This window comes from Bubalus bubalis, chromosome 2 (genome assembly GCF_019923935.1).
Source record: "Bubalus bubalis isolate 160015118507 breed Murrah chromosome 2, NDDB_SH_1, whole genome shotgun sequence".
Taxonomy (NCBI): domain Eukaryota; kingdom Metazoa; phylum Chordata; class Mammalia; order Artiodactyla; family Bovidae; genus Bubalus; species Bubalus bubalis.
The window spans coordinates 109,014,589-109,032,432 of NC_059158.1; positions in this window are offsets into that span (position 1 = coordinate 109,014,589).

Below are 17,844 nucleotides of genomic sequence, written 5' to 3' on the forward strand. Positions count from 1 at the left end.
TTGGAACAAAACCCTAAGAGACCAGATGCTTAACTCAGTCTTTAAAAAAAAAATGACGTAAAATACACATAACATAAAATTAGTCATTTTAAAATGAACAATCCAGTGACATTCAGTGCATTCACAATATTATGCAACCACCACCACTTTCAAGTTCCAAAACATTTTCATAACCCAAAAGGACACCCAACGCCATTAAGGCAGCCTCTCCCCATTTGTTTTTCTTCCTAGATGCGAGCAATATGTCAGTCTGCAATTTGTCTCCGTGCATTTACCTATTCTGGATACTTCATATGAGTGAAATAACATACTTATGTGATATTGTATGTGATTTTTTTGTGTGTCTAGCTTCTTTCATTTAGGATAATGTTTTGGAGGTTCATTTGTGTTGTAACACGTATCAGTACTTCATTCCATTTTTTACCTCCATAATACTGCCTGGCATTGTATGTATTTACCACAGTTTGTTTAGTCATTCAGCCACTGAAAGTCAATGTTGTTTTACTCAAAAACACCTAGAGACAAATATGTATTCATTGATGGACTTTATAACAGGTGATTAATAAGATTTTATACCTCAGATACAGCCAATTGATCAAAGTGATGTTCCTTCAACCCACATAAATGTTCTCAACACCCCCCCCCCATTTTTTTTTTCCCCAGGGACTTTCTCATAGGCATCAAACATTCTCTCTTCAACCATCTTGTCAGTACATGACACTCAGTTAAAACTGTTTCTTCTGATTTTCACTGACTGTAAATCACTTAGAATTGTGTCTCAGAGAAGTTTTTTTACATATAGAGAAGGGTTTCATCTCCTCCTGCTTTCTTATTTCTGGTATTGTGGAGTAGGCTGCCATTAAGACTCCAAAAAATAAAAATATCAGCAATACTGAAACGTTTTTTAGGGTTCACACTTTTAACCTCTTAAAAATTTAGTTTCTGTTGCCTCTTGTGGCTTTAAACTTACAATATTGAAACATGATAAGGAGAGGAATATTGTTTTTTTTACCTTTACATATCTGTGGTTCAAATTACACCGAATTCATAGTTTGATGTTGGAAACAATCAAGGAATTATTTGCAGAAAAGAAGCTTGTCTCTCTGCTGCAGCATTGAGTTGCATTGGGGAGAAACAATAATGTGGTGTAGTGAGAGACCCCAGACCTGAGGCACCACAGCCCTGGCTTCACATTCTGACTCTGCTCATTACTTTTAGTGCTTCTCCTCCAAGGGATGTAAATTAGGTTAAGAGTTTTCCCAGAAAGACGCTGTATGTTTGTGTGCTCAGTTGTGTCCAAATTTTTGCAACCACATAGACTGTAGTCCGCCAGGCTCCTCTGTTCATGGAATTTTCCAGGCAAGAATACTGAAGTGGGTTGCCATTTCCTACTCCAGAGGATCTTTCTAACCCAAGGACCGAACCTGCACCTCTTGTGTCTCCTGCTTTGGCAGGCTGATACTTGACCAAATTCACCACTTGGGAAGCCTGTTAGAAGGATGCTAATTCATTTTAAACGTTAAAAAAAAAAAAAAAAAGGTTTTTGCATTCAATATAAACAGAAAACTATCATTTATAATAATGTTTTCAAATTTATGAATACTACCTCTCTCTAAAGAGAGTTAGACTCTGTGTCCTTTCTCAAACATATGAAGGTATATTTTTAAAGAAACACCTAATAGAACTACTTACCATTCAGCAGAAATTAAATTAAGGTGGTCTGAAACTTCCTCTAAATTCTAAGGATGAATGAATATCAGAATATATCTTGTCATAAATGAGGGCAAAAGTTATACAATATGAATATCTTTTTTTTTTGAACCATTCATCTAATGGCAGAGATTTGAGTTTATTTCCAGTTCTTGACTATTACAAATACAATGGTGCAAATTACCATGATGATGACTTTTGGCAAAAGTATTTATTATGATTTTTGTTTGCTTAATTCTTGGTCTTATATTTTTATTTTCTTAACGGTATGCTGTACTTCAATGAACCAAGTTACTCATCTTAGGTTTGACTTATCAACTTTTTTTCTGTACACGTAGTGCTCTTTCAGTCAGTCAGTTCAGTTCAATTGCTCAGTCATGTCTGACTCTCTGCAACCCCATGGACTGCAGCATGCCAAGCTTTCCTGTCCTTCACCATCTCCTGGAGCTTGCTCAAGCTCATATCCATTGAGTCGGTGAAACCATCCAGTCATCTGATTCTCTGTCGTCCCCTTCTCCTCCTGCCTTCAATCTTTCTCAGCTTCAGGGTCTTTTCCAATGAGTCAGTTCTTCCCTTCATGTGGCCAAAGCATTGGAGCTTCAGCTTCAGCATCAGTTTTTCCAATGAATATTCAGGACTGATTTCCTTTAGGATTTTTTTTTTTTTTTTGTGGATTCCTTTTTTTAAAAAAACTTTTTATTTTGTATTGGGGTATAGCTGATTAACAAACAATGCTGTGACAGTTTCAGGTGAACAGTGAAGGGACTCAGCCATACATGTACATGTACCCATCTCCCCCAAACTCCCGTCCCGTCCAGGCTGCCACATGACATCGAGCAGGGTTCCATGTGCTATACAGTAGGTCCTTGCTGGTTATCCATGACCTTCCCAAACTCCTTAAAGAACAATCATGACTGTTTCATATTTAAATTTAAAATTTGTATTTTTGTCTTCTTCCTAATAGTGAATTGAAAGTGTAAGATCTTGCCAACAAGCGGAGTAATACTGGCTGTTGCATGAGAGCAGAAAGGGTTACAGGAATAGTGAAATAAAAAGAGCTAAGCCAGGAAGAATAAATTACTGAATCTTTCTAGCAGCAAACATCATGATATTCAAAACTGAACAAAGTTTCTCTGTCAAGTAATCACATACATGTCTATCACACACATGCACAAGCCACACACAAACACAAACTCTGATTTGATGTTACTGAGTGTTTATGAGACTGAACTCAGCAACATATAGCATTTAGGGTTCCACTGTGCCTGAACTGCAGCTGTAAACTCCCCATCATCTTCCCGTTGATTAATAGAGATCATCTCCCAATTTATGGTTTTCATAAGTCAATATATATTCAGTGCCAGGAGGCATGACTTGAGATGCTGGTGCTTTAGAAACACTGAACGAAAATAACAATTCCTACCCTCTGTAAATTTGCAATTTAGAAGAATACATAAGAGATGGTGAAGGTTTGATTAAAATTTTCAGTGAAGTTTGGCAATAGGAACTAAGGGTAGGTGTTTGTGTAAGTATTTGTAAATCACATTTACATTCCATGGTTAAATATACCCCAGTTATTCACAGAATTTCCAGGTAGCATAGCATGCTGTTGAATAAAACAGGACCCATCCTCTCAATTTCTAATGAGAAAATAAACATAACTAATTTAGTAGACAGAAAACTACTCATCATGGAACAAAAAGGTTTATTCCCCATTGTGTTTCTTAGTTGAAAATAGGAGTTTTGTACTGTACCAACCTACTGGATTAGAATTTCAGGGAAACAAAAGTCAAGAATTCGAGTAAATAATTGAACAAACACAAATAAATGCTCAAAGAAAGCAGATGCAGTAATCAACCATAAATGCACACAAAAGGACCACAAAGTAGGCAATTGACTTATGTCCTCCTTCATCAATTAAGAAATCTGTTGTATTCAGAACTTTTTACATACCTTCTGGCTGGGGAAACTCAATACTAATGTATGGCCCGAGGTATCAGGGAGCTGAGCCAGCAGTAACTTGGGAAAGTTGGGGGAATTGGAGAAGAGACTCCATCTGATGGTGACTTCTTCACTTCTCTGCTTACTGATGATAAGAGGGTAGAAAGTGTATTTTGGGGAGAAATGAGTGAGATCATAAATAAAGGTAAGGAAATAGTTCTTATATATTATATTTTTCAAAGTTCTAAATATGAATATGAATCATTTCAGAATAGTTTATTGTTTGCGCATAGCAGGTATTTGAAATCCAGTGGTGGGTGTCTGTCCAGGTAGTATGAATTTCCTGCTGGAGTAGAATTGAGCAGTAAGGATGATCCACACTAGTGATAGCATGTTCCAGTTCAGATGGCTGACTTTGCCTCCTCATTAGTAAAGCCTTGAAGACACCATGATACTTGGACCAAAACAAGCCTTATGTGTCCCAAACCTTGGAATTTCTTGCCCTGCACCTATATCTTTACCCTAAACACCTCTGCTCAGTCCCTCTGCAGGACAGAGGACTTCCAAGGCCCTCTGAAAACCTGGTGAATGCTTCTTCAAGATATTCCAGGCTCATTTTATTTTTTCAACCAGTTTTTAGAAACTTGTAACCTTTTGGTCAAAAATGATCAGCAAAGATTATCCAAACAACCAGTATTTTTTGAGCACCTAGTAAAGATTATCCAAACAACCAGTATTTTTTGAGCACCTACTTTGTATCCAGTGTTGTTCTAAGAAATGAAGGTACAGCAGTAAGCAAAAGTGATAATCCACATCCTCCTGAAGTTTAAAATAGTAGAAGTGGGCAAGTGATAAATGAATAGCTCTATGTGTCAGATGATAATCAGTTTTGTGAAAAAAGGGATGAAACTGGAGAGAGAGGTATGACCTGTTTGTGCGGTATGTCATTTTAAATAGGATGATTGGCGAAGTTTCCTTAAAACAGGGGTATTGAGAACAAAGCCTGATGCTGTAAGCAAGAGAACCAGGCTCTTGGGGGAAGAGCGTAAAGATATGGGACAAAGGATGTTAATAAATAAGTCTTGGTGTTCTGCCTGATACTAGTGTGAGTGGGTGGGATGTGATTATTGCCAGGAATACTCAGAACTGCTTCTTCTCAAGAAATTTTAAGCTACATGAACTGAATGGCTCTATCGGCATGGCTCACTCATGGTTATTTACCTTTAATCTCACAGGGGCTCCTTTACCCACTTTTCTCTTCATTGACCTGAGTTCATACATGACTTTCTTACCACTCTCTTACCTTTCTACCTAGTCTTAACCTATTTGTTTACTACCCTTATCATTCTCTCTGGAGAAGAGAAGGGCAATCCACTCCAGTATTCTTGCCTGGAGAATTTCATGGACAGAGGAGCCTGGCAGAGGGTCGCAAAGAGTCAGGCATGACTGAAGTGACTTAGCATGCATACACATATTCTCCAGACAAGTATTAATAACAAGATTGATAACAGGAATGGTGACTGAAAGGATGTGCTCCCCCCTCTAGATGTTTATAACAGAATAGAGAGAAAGGAAGTCTTATGTGTCTATGACTAGCCCAAGCCACATTCCTTACCAGTGTCTACTCTGTAAGGACATCTGACACCCCAAAACATTGTGCTTACCAGACAGAAGTACTGTTGTTGAACCTAAGTTCCTGTGCTTGACATACAGTGAGGCCAAACAAACTGAAATCTCAGGGGTGGAGCAAAAAAAGGTTTATCCCAAGGGCTGAGCAAGGAGAGCAGGCAGCTGGTGTTCAGGAAGACCCAAACTCCCTGAACAGTCTCAGGGAAGAGTTTTTAGGCAAATTTGTTGAGGGGAGTGGAGGGCCTACAGAGTGTGTGACTTTCTTTGGATTGGTTGGTGGTGATGTAAGAGGGTGGTATTCCAGAAATCCCAGGCATCAGCTATCACTTTCCAACCATACCGGGGTCTAGTGCTTGTGCTCAGCCTGAAGTTGTCCTCCATAAGTTACCTCTGCCAGACTGGGAGCCCCAGCTCCTGTAGAAGAACTCAGAGATAAGTGTCAGGTTGTGGTACATATTCCTTGAGGAGGAACCAGGACCCTGCCCCATAGCTGCTAATGCTAATGCAAGACACACTAGAGATTCTCTGGTTGGAACCCTGGGTCGGGAAGAACCCTAGGAATAGGAAATGGCAACCCACTTCAGTATTCTTGTCTGGGAAATCCCATGGATAGAGAAGCGTGGTGGTCTACAGTCCATGGGGTTGTAAAGAGTTGGACATGACTCAGCATGTATAGCGAGCATGCATAGCACGCACGTTCCCTCTAGTATTGTTTCTTGACTGGCTTTGCTTTGTTGCTGCATTCTCCCTCTTCTCTAATTAGTAACTGTTTGAATCTGCCCTTTGGAACTCACGGAAGGTCTTGGAGGCTAAAATCTTTTTCCTACAAACAAGAAAGGGGGGATATGGAGGAAGGAAAAACTTTTGCACTCATAAGGGCTTTGCAGGGTCCTGGTTCATTGCACCATAAGGACTTTGAGGCACCCTGTTAGAGCATGTATTTCTGATCCTTACATTTTAATAAGCTATTTTACTGGAAGCTAGCAAGCATTTCTCTTGCTGATCTACCCCTTCCTCACCATGCATTTTCTTTACCAAAGCACTAGTTACATTCAACTCTTGCATTTTCACGCTTCAATTCAGTTCAGTTCAGTCACTCAGTCATGGCCAACTCTTACTGACCCCATGGACTGCAGCATGCCAGGCCTCCCTGTCCATCACCAGCTCCCAGAGTTTACTCAAACTCTTGTCCGTTGAGTCGGTGATGCCATTCAACCATCTCATCCTCTGTCATCCCCTTCTCCTGCTCTCAATCTTTCCCAGCATCAGGGTCTTTTCAAATGGGTCAGTTCTTCACATCAGGTGGCCAAAGTATTGGAGTTATAGCTTCAGTCCTTCCAATGAATATGCAGGACTGGTTTCCTTTAGGATGGACCGGTTGGATCTCCTTGCTGCCTAAGGGACACTCAAGAGTCTTCTCCAACACCACAGTTCAAAAGCATCAATTCTTAGGTGCTCAGCCTTCTTTACAGTCCAACTCTCACATCTATACATGACTACTGGGAAAACCATAGCTTTGAATGGATGGACCTTTTTTTGGCAAAGTAATGTCTCTGCTTTTTAATATGCTATTTAGGTTAGTGATAACTTTTCCTCCAAGGAGCAGACTTCTTTTAATTTCATGGTTGCAGTCAACATCTGCAGGTTTTGGAGACCAAAAAAATAGTCTCTCACTGTCTCCATTGTTTCCCCACCTGTTTGCCATGAAGTGATGGGACCAGATGCCATGATCTTAGTTTTCTGAACGTTGAGATTTAAGCCAACTTTTTCACTCTCCTCTTTCAATTTAATCAGGAAGCTATTTAGTTCTCCTTCACTTTCTGCCATAACGGTGGTGTCATCTGCATATCAGAGATTATTGATATTTCTCCTGACAATCTTGATTCCAGTTTGTGCTTCATCCAGTCCAGCATTTCTCATGATGTACTCTGCATATAAGTTAAATCAGCAAGGTGACAATATACAGGCTTGACATATTCCTTCCCTGATTTGGAACTAGTCTGTTGTTCCATGTCCAGTTCTAACTGTTGTTTCTTGACCTGAATACAGATTTCTCAGGAGGCAGGTCAGGTGGTCTGGTATTCCCATCTCTTTAAGAATTTTCCGCAGTTTGTTGTAATCCTCACAGGCAAAGGCTTTGGCATAGTCAATAAAGTGGAAGTAGAGGTTTTTCTGGAAACTCTCTCACTTTTTCAATGATCCAACAAATGCTGGCAATTTGATCTCTGGTTCCTCTGTCTTTTCTAAATCCAGCTTGAACATCTGGAAGTTCACAGTTCACATACTGTTGAAGCCTGGGAGGGAGAGTTTTGAGCATTACTTTGCTAGCATAGGAGATGAGTGCAATTGTGAGGGAGTTTGAGCATTCTTTGGTATCGCCTTTTTGGGGGATTGGAATGAAAACTGACATTTTCCAGTCCTGTGGCCACTGCTGAGTTTTCCCAATGTGCTGGCATATTGAGTGCAGTACTTCCACAGCATCATCTTTTAGGATTTGAAATAGCTGAACTGGAATTCCATCACCTCCACTAGCTTTGTTCATAGTGATGCTTCCTAAGGTTCACTTGACTTCGCATTCCTGGATGTCTAGCTCTAGGTGAGTGATCACACCATCATGATTATCTGGGTTGTAAAGATCTTGTTTATCTTGTTCTTCTGTGTATTTCTGCCATGTCTTCTTAATATCTTCTCCTTCTGTTAGGTGCATACCATTTCTGTCCTTTATTGTACCCATCTTTGCATGAAATGTTCCCTTGATATCTCTAATTTTCTTAAATAGATCCTATTCTGTTTCCCATTCTATTATTTTTCTCTATTTCTTTTCATTGATTCCTGAGCAAGGCTTTCTTATCTCACCTTACTATTCTTTGGAACTCTGCATTCAAATGGATATATCTTTCCTTTCTCCTTAGCCCTTATCTTCTCTTCTTTTATCAGCTATTTGTAAGGCCTCCTAAAACAACCGTTTTGCCTTTTTGCATTTCTCTTTCTTGGGGATAGTCTTGATCACTGTCTCCTGTACAATGTCAGGAACCTCCATTCATAGTTCTTTAGGCACTCTATCAGATCTAATCCCTTGAATCTATTTGTCACTTCCACTGTATAATCGTCGGGATTTGATTTAGGTCATACCTGAATGGTCTAGTGGTTTTCCCCACTTTCTTCAATTTAAGTCTGAATTTGGCAATGAGGAGTTCATGATCTGAGCCATAGTCAGCTCCTGTTCTTCTTTTTGCTGACTGTATAGAACTTCTCCATCTTTGTCTGTTAAGAATAAAATCAGTCTTATTTAGGTATTGACCATCTGGTGACGTCCATGTGTAGTGTCTTCTCTTGTGTTGTCGGAAGAGGGTGTTTGCTATGACCAGTTCATTCTTTTTGCAAAACTATTCCTCTTTGCCCTGCTTCATTCTGTACTCCAAAGACAAATTTGCCTGTTTCTCCAGATATTTCTTGACTTCCTACTTTTGCATTCCAGTCCCCTATAATGAAAAAGGCATCTTTTTTGAGTATTAGTTCTAGAAGGTCTTGTAGGTCTTCATAGAACCGTTCAACTTCAGCTTCTTCAGCGTTACTCTTTGAGGCATAGACTTGGATTACTGTGATATTGATTGGTTTGCCTTGGAAATGAAGAGAGACCATTCTGTCATTATTGAGATTGCATCCAAGTACTGCATTTCAGATTCTTTTGTTGACTATGATGGCTTCTTCATTTCTTCTAAGGGATTCTTGCCCACAGTAGTAGATATAATGGTCATCTGAGTATATCACTGATTCCTTAAATGTCAGTGTTCACTCTTTCCATCTCCTGTTTGGCCACTTACAATTTGCCTTGATTCATAGACCTAACATTCCAGATTCCTATGCAATATTGCTCTTTCTACAGCATTGGACTTTACTTGCATCACCAGTCACATCCACAGCTGGGTGTTGTTTTTGCTTTGGCTCCATGTCTTCATTCTTTCTGGAATTATTTCTCCACTGATCTCCAGTAGCATATTGGGTACCTCCCGACCTGGGGAGTTCATCTTTTAGTGTCCTATCTTTTTGCCTTTTCATACTGTTCATGGGGTTCTCAAGGCAAGAATACGGAAGTGGTTTGTCAATCTCTTCTCCAGTGAATCATGTTTTGTCAGAGCTCTCCACCATGATCTATCTGTCTTTGGTGGCCATACATGGCATGGCTCATAGTTTCATTGAGTTAGACAAGACTGTGGTCCATGTGATCAGATTGGTTAGTTTTCTGTGATTGTTTTAAAATATTTTAAAATACTCATAGGAGGAAATGATTATTGTTACATAGCCCTAGTCATTCTGCAAGGAGAAGTAAGAAAATATTGATGTCTTTTAAAGGTTAGAGAAAATGATAAAACTGGTTAAAATCATTTCAAATGCCTCATTGGTTAAAATATTTAAGTGTCTCACTTTTCAATTGGAATAAATGCCACCTAGTAAAATACAATTCAAAAAGTGAAATAAAATATAATTGCTGTGCAGTATCAGGAATATGAGAGGGGAGGGTAATTTCTCTGATCAATCACCAGAAGGAAAAAAAAAAAAATTTGTGTTGTTAATGTTAAGGTTACATTGTATTTCAAATTCTGCATCTCTGAAGGATATACTAAGTATAGTGTAGCTGAACAGTTTTTTGTTTTTTTTTTTTTTTTGCAGATTATTCAAAATTTATCAATAGGACCCTATTTCTGCCCCTCCTCAGATTCATAGTAAGTCAGTTTCACTGCATGGAAAGCTCATCCTAATGGAAGCTCAATCCTAATAGAAGAAAAAAAAACAAAAAGCAGAACAGAAAAAACACAGTGCTAAATATTTTAGAAAACAACAAACAAAAGCAATTATAATGCATACCTATGAAACCAGTGTTAACAGTTTTGTTATACAATATTTTTTTAAGACTTCTAGGTTGTTTTCCAAGAAGGCAATGGCACCCCACCTCAGTACTTGTGCCTGGAAAATCCCATGGATGGAGGAGCCTGGTGGGCTGCAGTCCATGGGGTCGCAAAGAGTCGGACACGACTGAGCGACTTCACTTTCACTTTTCACTTTCATGCGTTGGAGAAGGAAATGGCAACCCACTCCAGTGTTCTTGCCTGGAGAATCCCAGGGACGGGGGAGCCTGGTGGGCTGCCATCTATGGGGTCGCACAGAGTTGGACACGACTGAAGCGACTTAGCAGCAGCAGCAGCAGCAGGTTGTTTTAATTATAGTTCCAATGTCTCATATAAAAGTTAAAGCAATTGTGTATGTGTATGTTGTAGTTATTAAACTTAAATTAAATGATATATTTTAATATGTACTTCCATGCAAAAATGGATGGAAATTTAGCTAATTGTTCTTTAACTAGCCTGGTGTATACATGCGTGCTGAGTCACTACAGCCGTGTCAGACTCTTTGCGACTCTATGGACCCTGGTTCACCAGGCTCTTCTGTCCATGGAATTCTCCAGCCAAGGCTACTGGAGTGGATTGTCATTCACTCTTCCAGGGGATCTTCTTGACCCAGGGATCGATCCTGCATCTCTTATGTCTCCAGTATTGGCAGGTGTGTTCTTTACCACTAGCCCCACCAGGGAGGCCCAACATAAGATATTGATTTCAACTATGGATTTAGGGCTGAATAGCATCACTTAAATTTATTTTCAATTCACCAAATACAGAAAACACTGTCTCATACATATACACACTCATATAAAACAACCTCAGCTTTTAGTGAGGGGTACTGTTTTGGAGATGGTCAATGTCCTTGGTATTGTGCCAAGAAAATAAAGTATACACACTTGTCTAAAATGTGTATCATTAAAAAGCTTTTAAATGTGTATCATCAAAAAGCTTTTAATGACTTCTGCAGGATAAGTATTGGTCTGCACATCAGATTTCTCTGGCCCTACTTCTGCCCACTCAGGATTCACTGACAATGATCTAAATGAAGGTAGGTGTCTGAGCTTCTATTTTGCCTGGTCCATAGCTACAACTGTTGTCTTAATCATAGGCTCTGTGGACTATGATATAGCTTTCAACTTTTTGAGAATGAAAGTGCAATTGTTGCTTTTCTCCCCAAACTTTAGTAATTTTATTACTGGCCTTATTCCTACTCCTTGATAGTCAGGACATTCCACGAGTTTGCAGTCCTTGAAACTCATTTCAGAAAACCCCTTCAGGAGAATTCCTGGCAGGGAATCTGGCTGGATCCTCAAAATATTGTCATAAAATTCTTATTTTATTGTTCTTATTCTTGTAATAAGAAGCACCTAGATGCTTATCCTCTATCCTATCAGGTGAAGAATGTTTGAAGAATGTTTAGCAGAATCATGTTGGCTGCTTTTAATGACTTCTGCAGGATAAGTGTTGGTCTGCATATCAGAATTCTCTGGCCCTACTTCTGCCCACTCAGGGTTCACTGACAAATGATCTAAATTAATTTAGAGATCAAGAGAGAACTTCAACAGAAATAAAGAAGTATATAGGTATATGTAGCTCTGTGCTGCTGCTGCTAAGTCGCTTCAGTCGTGTCCGACTCTGTGCGACCCCATAGACGGCAGCCCACCAGGCTCCGCCTTCCCTGGGATTCTCCAGGCAAGAACACTGGAGTGGGTTGCCATTTCCTTCTCCAATGCATGAAAGTGAAAAGTGAAAGTGAAGTCTCTCAGTCGTGTCCAACCCTCAGTGACCCCATGGACTGCAGCCTACCAGGCTCCTCAGTCCATGAGATTTTCCAGGCAAGAGTACTGGAGTGGGGTGCCAGGTCTATAGTATATACTATATTTCAATTAAAAAAGAAATAGATCATTAAATCAGTAGATAGATAATGGAGAGCAGGAAAGAAAAAAGGAAAGGGGTAAAGAGAGAAAGGAAGGAATGAAGGAAATATCTAGGAGTGATTTTTTTTTTTACTTTGTTTTCTTTGAGATTTGATATTACTTTAAGTTTGTGGAATCCAATAAATAGAGTTCTAGGCTATTGATCCATAAAAAGAGGAATATATTTATCCTCACACACAACATGTTCCTCTGTCTTTTTCTGAGCTTCTCTGCTTCAGTGACTATTATAAGGAATGGATGTTGACTTTGGATATTTTTGTTGGTTCACTTGGTGTTTGATTCTTTTGCCAGACCTGCTTCTTAGCCATTGTGTTTTATGCATGTAATCCCTAGACCCTGGTAACCTGAGGCTGTGAAAATAAGTGGGCCCATGTATTTGCAGTGCATAAAAGTTCACACAGTGAGCCCCAGAAAAAAACTGGATTTTACAATTAGCAGTATCGGTTATCTTTCTATTGTAGATTCTTTTCTTGCATTGTGTGCTTTTTTTTTTTTTTTTTTTTAACACAACTGCCTCCTTAAACTTCTTAACTTTAGCTTCTCTATACCCAATCTAGTTGTGAAGATTATCTAATTCCGTATTAGCAAATGAGAATAAATGAGTGTTACCCTCTCTAGGAGTATTTGTATTGAGCAGCATTCCATGTCAAGACCCCTTAAATCGTAACATTATAGATCCATTCATTCCATCTACTCTAAAGGCTAATTTTGCTTCACACTTAAGAGAATTTGACCACTTGGGTCAGTAAACTCGGTTACAGTATATAGACAAACTTATAAAGTTTTCTGGCTGGAATTTATGGATTGTTTCACTCTGTTGAGCAGTCATAATTTCAAAAGACTACAAGATCGCACTCTCAAGGTTGAATAATCACTAGTGGTGTTCTGATGAGCCAGAATGTCACAATAAGGCTAAATAGCATATGCTTTTGACCCAGCTGTCAGGTGTTATTAATAGGCTGACTTAAAAAACGAAAGCAGTAGGGGTGTCATCGACATTTGAGGCCCATATGCTTAATGCAGTAAAACACCTGTCAGGGCTAGTTTCTAGTTCCAAATGGAGTAAATCAAAGCTTGCTTTTCCCCCCACAGTTAAAAATACATCAACACCTACTTAGAATGTTTCAATGTGCTATAACCCTCAGGCTACTACCTCTACTACTCTGAATTGCTTTTGATCCCAGGTAAAACAACTGTTTCAGTTCTTTTCATCTTTGGAGTAAACTTAGTAAAATGTATTCCTTTACTTGGTCAGTGCATCTATGTGTGTTAATTGTGCTCCTCACCTTTTACTATCTCTGAAGTTAAGAAGTTGAAATGGAAATTGTGTGCACTTATGACATAGAAACCAAGGAGAATTTGAAAATGCTAAGTTTTTTCAAAATACTAAATTGTATTGGCAGACTAGAAGGTAACCCAAATTTATAAACTGTTATGTGCTGTGTGCATGCATGCTTAATCGCGACTGACTCTTTGCAGCCTTATGGACTGCAGCCCATCAGGCTGCTCTGTCCATGGGATTTTCCAGGCAAGAATACTGGAATGGGTTGCCATTTCCTCCTCCAGGGGATCTTCCTGACCCAGGGATCAGATCCGTATATCCTGTGTCTCCTTCATCACAGGTGGATTCTTTACCACTGAGCCATCTGGGAAGCCGAAACTGTTATGTATTGAACCATAACAGTTCTCTATCAAGGAAGAATGGAAATAAAGGTATTTTGTCTTACTAAAGAAGAAATATACTTCTTTCAGAAGTCACTGAAACTTTGTCTCTATTCAGATTCTTTGGGTGATAATCTAATTTTAAAGTTATTTCTTTTATGTGGCTTTGTTTAAAAGAGGAAATTTCAAGTTATTGGTCATTCTGTGGGTGTCATTATGGTGGAACTAAGGAGATAGGAGTTTTTATTGGAATCTGGTCAGTCTGAATAATGGAAAAGTGTATAGTTGGCTTTTTGACTTGAGCAGGTTTTCTATATTTTACACATATAATAATTTTGTTATTATATATGGTTTGGGAAGTTCCCCTGGAGGAGAGCATAGAATAATTTTAATAATTATTTCATTGTAGTAGGAATATATTATTTCTCTTGTCTTCTGTTCTGGCAAGTGTTGGATTGTTGAGGAAGGGAGAAGAATAATCTGATGAAGAGTGATGCTGATAATTCAGACTGTGTCCCAAGACCATACTTGAAGATATTTGCTTTAGCTGCTTTTATTATTCTGCTTCATTTCCTTTGGTTATATTTCAGTTTGAATTTTCTTTTCATCTCTTTCATTTTCTTGGGTAGTTAAAAAACTAATCCTCAAGACAATTCCAAAATAACAACTCCTCCAATTTTATCAATGATACATGCATCCCATTACTGTACATTCTCCCAGAGTGACTATTTGACAAGGCAGGTTTCAGCTGTCTGTTATTATAATTTTCTCTCTTTTTAAGTTGTTATTTTCCCATCTTATACTTGTTACTTTAAACACTGAATCTTTTTCATCTTTTAACAAATGACTATCTGATACTGATAACTACCATTGAACTCTCAAATGCATTTTATAGACTGCCAGATGTTGACCACCAAGCTGAGAGAATGTGATTTATTATTTTCTACCCCTTCTTCTTTTTTTCCTGGAGAATTAATCAATTCTATTAACAGTCTTCATCTCTTAATGTTGCCTTTTCCAACTGATACTTACAGGAAGGTTAGAACAACAATGCAAGTTCATGCCAAATTCTCATAGCATATTGAATGTTCAAGATGAAGTGAGTTTATTTTTCTGTGCATTGTGGAGAAAATAAAGGTAGTAATAGGATGCCTCAGCAAAGATTGTTGGAAGATAATTTCATGAGTAAAAGTCAGATCAATAGTATTATATTCTGCTGACATTTCTTTTGTTGTGATGCCTCCAGGTTAGCTAGAATCTAAACTAGTATCATCCAATAAACATAACCAAGGAAGCACTGTCATTGACTGTTGGTCTGTTTGAGTCCTTTTTCAGATGTTCACGCCACCAAAGGAAAAAATGTATTTCCTTTACTTTTAAGGTCTTAATGATACCATTTTAGTACTGTATTCCTTGTGTGTTTCCATCCATTTTTCTCCTCTGGCTTCATTTCTTCTGCTTTACTATATCACATTTATAGTCACACAAGGGCTTCCCTGGTGGCTTAGATGATAAAAAAAATCTTGCCTGCAATGTGGGAGACCTGGCCTCGATCCATGGGTTGGGAAGTTTCCCTGGAGGAGGGCATGGCAACCCACTCCAGTATTCTTGCCTAGAGAATCCCATGGACAGGGAGCCTGATGGGCTATAGTCTATCGGGTTGCAAAGAGTCAGACCAACTCAGCGACTGAGTGATAAAGTCACACAAACACACTTACATCTCAAAAAATGGTAGTGCCCTTAATGATTATTTTCATATCATTACTCAGTAGCCTCAGTTAAAGCTCTAACTTTATATATGCACAGTGGATAAAAAGAGCTCAAAGTTTTCTTAGTCAATAAACGTGACAAGTTTTGACTTGCAGAGCCATGAAAGTAGCTCCAGTCTCCCAAGGAACAGGTCAGAGGCGTTTGATTTCTCATTGGCAAAAGAATAAAGAAGTGTAAAAAATATTTATGCTTACAAATCCTTTGAGATAGGCTATATTTTTTCCAAGTGCAGTAAATACCAATACAAGTAATAAAAATAGAAGGCAGAATGTGATAACCATTTACATGTTTTCAAACAATAATTTTTTTAATGAATTAATTTTAAACAGAAGATAATTACTGTATTGTGATGGTTTTTGCCATACATCGACATGAATCAGCCACGGGTATACATGTGTCTCCCCTATCCTGAACCCCCTTCCCGCCTAGCTCCCCACCCTATCCCTCTGGGTTGTTCCAGAGCACTGGCTTTGGGTGCCCTGCTTCATTCATCGAACTTGTACAGGACATCTATTTTACATGGATGGTAATGTACATGTTTCAGTGCTCGTCTCCAAATCATCACGTCCTCACCTTCTCCCACTGAGTCCAAAAGTCTGTTCTTTACATCTGTGTCTCCATTGCTGCCCTGCATGTAGGACTGTCAGTAACATCTTTCTAATTCCCATGTGTATGTGTTAATATACAGCATTTGTCTTTTTCTTTCTGACTTACTTCACTCTATATAATAGGCACCAGGTTCATTTACCTCCTTAGAATGGACTCAAATGTGTTCCATTTTATAGCTGAGTAATTGTGTATTCGGTATCCATTCATCTATTGATGGACATCTAGGATGCTTCCATATCCTGGTTATTGTAAAAAAGTGCTGCAGTGAACATTGGGGTACATGTGTCTGATTCAATTCTGGTATCCTTGGGGTGTATGCCCAGCAGTGGGATTTCTGGGTCATATGGCAGTTCTGTTCCCAATTTTTAAAGCAATCTGCACACTGTTCTCCATAGTGGCTGTGCCAGTTTGCATTCCCACCACTAGTGTAGGAGGGTTCCCTTTTCTCCACAACCTTTCCAGCATTTATTGTTGTAGACTTTTTGATGATGGCCATTCTGACTGGCGTGAGATGGTACCTCATTGTGGTTTTGATTTGCATTTTTCTAATAATGAGTGATGTTGACCCATCTTTTCACATGTTTATTAGCCATCTGTATGTCTTCTTTGAAGAAATTCCTGTTTTGGTCTTTTGCCCACTTTTTGATTAGGTTGTTCATTTTTCTGGTATTGAGCTGCATGATCTACATATATATTTCGGAAATTAATTGTCAGTTCTTTCATTTGCTATTATTTTCGCTAATTCTGAGGGCTGTCGTTTCACTTTGCTTATAGGTTCCTTCATTGCGGAAAAGCTTTTAAGTTTAATTAAGTCCAATTTGTTTATTTTTGTTTCTATTTCTATTATTCTTGGAGGTGGGTTATAGAGGATCTTGCTATGATTTATGTTAGAGACTTTTCTGCCTATGTTTTACTCTAAGAGTTTTATAGTTTCTGTCTTGCATTTAGGTCTTTAACCCATTTTGAGTCAAACAGTAATTGTTGTGAAATTTTTTGAAAGAGCGATTTTGACCACTTTTATAGTTATGTACTATAGACTACTATAGTACTATAGACTTTTCTTCAAATAATACAGACATATACAAATTATACCTGACCACCTGACCTGCCTCTTGAGAAGCCTATATGCAGGTCAAGAAGTAACAGTTAGAACTGGACATGGGACAACAGACTGGTTCAAAACAGGAAAAGCAGTGCATCAAGGCTTTATATTGTCACCCTGCTTATTTAACTTATATGCAGAGTACATCATGAGAAACGCTGGGCTGGAGGAAGCACAAGCTGGAATCAAAATTGCTGGGAGAAATATCAATAATCTCAGATATGCAGATGACACCACTCTTATGGCAGAAAGCAAAGAGGAACTAAAAAGCCTCTTGATGAAAGTTAAAGAGGAGAATGAAAAAGTTGGCTTAAACCTCAACGTTCAGAAAACTAAGATCTTGACATCCGGTCCCATCACTTCATGACAGATACATGGGGAAACAGTGGAAACAGTGTCAGACTTTATTTTTGGGGGCTCCAAAATCACTGCAGATGGTGATTGCAGTCATGAAATTAAAAGACGCTTACTCCTTGGAAAGAAAGTTCTGACCAACCTAGACAGCATATTAAAAAGCAGAGACATTACTTTGACAACATAGGTCCATCTAGTCAAGGCTATGGTATTTCCAGTAGTCATCTATGGA